Source organism: Pan troglodytes, chromosome 3 (assembly GCF_028858775.2).
Source record: "Pan troglodytes isolate AG18354 chromosome 3, NHGRI_mPanTro3-v2.0_pri, whole genome shotgun sequence".
NCBI lineage: Eukaryota > Metazoa > Chordata > Mammalia > Primates > Hominidae > Pan > Pan troglodytes.
The window spans coordinates 49,934,917-49,937,781 of record NC_072401.2 but is presented as its reverse complement, the minus strand read 5'-3'; positions in this window follow the sequence as shown (position 1 = coordinate 49,937,781).

Genomic DNA, 2,865 nt, shown 5'->3' with positions numbered 1-2,865 from the left:
TGTTGGATGCTTTGACAATAAATGACTATTTTCTTCAAAGCAAATATTTGGAAAGTTTTTAAATTTTATCGTTGTAGTTAAGGACTATACTTTGAGTAAATGTCACTTATTTTCACTGAGTTCCTGAAAAGAAGGGAAGAAACAGCATAAGAGAGAATGATAAACCTGGCACCATTTGCATTTATGTACTCTAAGCCAATTTTGAGCCTAAAAGAAGATAAGTTTTTATTATCACTTCGAAAATATTAGCTGGAAAGTGTTGTGCATCTTGATCAAAGACAAATCATTTAGACAAAGATGCCTGCCATGCAGCTAACCTGTCACTGGGACACCAGCATTCTTTTCAGCAGCAGGATAATTAGCATCTTCACAAATGGTCTGAGACAAACAATGTTCAGGCTGGGATCTGTGAGACCAGATGAAAAGCCCACTTTAGGTTCTACTAGTGATGGCTAAATAGAAGGGTATCTTGTACTCTAATGTCATTACAATGGCGTTCTGTCATAAGCTATTTAGAGATCCTGTGGGGAGTTTCCCTAAAAACCAAGGTGGAATGACCGTGGTTTGATCATGGTCTATGTATTGCAAGGCCCATCTTTCCTTCTAAAGTCATGGACAACTGCATAGCCTCTGCAAAAAACGTGTCCTGAAACATTACAATGCAGAAAAACCCGACGATTGCCCTCCTCTTTCTACTCTTCCCTTTATGAAAAGTACTTCTGTACTCTTTACATACTGATAACTAATTAAATATTGAGTGTAGAAAGTCTAGGTGTATGTGATATGACCAGTAACCATTAGACATAAAACCAAATGAACGATAATTCTTTAGGCCTTAGGATAGCATGCACTTAATCCACAGGCATCTTCATAGTCACTCTGGAAACAGGCACTGCACTGGTTTAGCTATCACATGAGTTGTCTCATTTTTTTTCTCCTTTCTTCACATCCTGAAGACTCTCCCCTGTATATGAAGGTGGATGCCTGTGAAAAGGTCTGACATGGGAAGTGTATATAAGGTCTCATTACAGGCTTTGCAATGGTTTTCCCTAACAGGATATTAAAGCCTTCATTATTTTAGGACCTCTACAAAGCAAGTTATGATTAGGGCAGGGAGCAGGTTAAGAGTAGGTATAGAGCAAAATGATGTACCTATTGGGAATGTGACCTAGATTGCTAAAAAAGCAGGTGTGGTTCTTTAAGATCATCCAAATATATATATATATATTTGCTACATTTCTTTGAGGCCTGCTCTCAGTTTTCCTAGGCAACATTTGGATGATCTGAAACACTAAACCCCAGCAAACTGTCTAAAATTCTAATTCTACCTCTGCTATTCACAACTAGTGTGACACTGCATCTTTGTTGACATAATTTGAATTACTTGCAGCTTGGTTTTCTCATCTGTAAAATAAGCAAAGCAGGTTCTACTATTTTTTAAAGTACTTCTAGCACTGGGAAATATTTTTTTTTCCTGATGAGTTAATCAGGCTCCAATTGAACACAAAGAGGTCTTTCTAGAGAAAGGTCAGGATTGTGAAGGAAATTTGACGTGAGGAAGCAAATTGAAGTCAAATTTGGAGGCAAATTGCATAATCACAATGCCTGATAGGCCGACTAAATTGTCCATGTCTGGGACACTAGATCTCTGGAGCAAAAATCTCTCAAAAACAAACAAACAAGCAAACAAACACAGCTTATCCTAGGCCTTTCAAAAAAAAATCTTGAATGCCCTTTTCCTTTCTATCTGATCCTTCTGGAATCTCCTTTTCAGGAAAGCAGCTTTACTTTCCACTGAGGATTCAGACAGGGATGAAATGAGGTCTAGAACAAGGTAAATATTGCTTTTTGATATTGACTTCGTTATAGGCTGGAATCATATTTTCTAAAGAGTACATATAGACGCTTTGCCACGAGTAGACACTTGGTGAGCCTCCCCTGTGTTTTCTTTTGTACGGTCATTAACTTAATCATAGGATCGGGAAGAAAGCCGAGCCTTGGCTGAGCTACTGCCCAGGCGATCCAGGTAGGTGTGTTAGTGGCAGACAGTTTCGGGCTGGGTAGCTATGTTGTTCAATCTGTCCACAAGACCATTTTGGCGGGAAGTAGTAGAGGAAAGGTGCCCAAAGCTACTTTTGCCTTCAGCCAAGGCAAACTCAGAAATGTTTTATTTTAATGCTGCATTTTCAAGTTTCAGAAGTATATCATAACCTTCTCCTGTGTCTGAACCTTCTCAGAGGGGAGTTTCTAGGATTTTATAACTTCATCCGTCTGCCAAAGTAGTTGAGGTCACTCACAGCTGAGGAGGAAATGAGGTCACAGGGTCATGCAAACATCAAGCCAAGTTGGTCCCACGACGTCCAGGGAGGTGGCCAGGCTTCCAGTGCCGGAACCGTAGGTCCTAAAGACGGGAAATTGAAAGCCAAGCGGTTGCTGCACCAGCATTTGTTGCATCCCAATCAGTGGAAGAATGTCCAGATTGACCCTGCGCTTGGGGCTACAGAACTCCAGGCATGTCTGCCCAGAAGATTCCGACTCCCTGGCCTCATTTACCTCTCTACTTCTCCGAGGCCTTTGTGAGTGGGGGCCACCTGTACTTCCCAGGATGTGCTTGCAGGGTACAGCTTACGCCCACAGGCATGTGGAAACCGGAAGGCCCGGGAAGGGACGCACACATGCCTCTTTCCAGGCCCAGGTGAACCAAAATGGAAACCGGACGCTCTTCGGGGAAGTTCCCAAGGTCCCAGAGGCCCACTCATAAGCTCTGCGGCCGTCGACGCCCAAAGCCCCGCGTATTGCAGCCGCAGTCGTGCGCGGGCTAGTTGTAAGCACGGGTGTGCGGTGTAGGAGAGGGGGGTCTCTCTC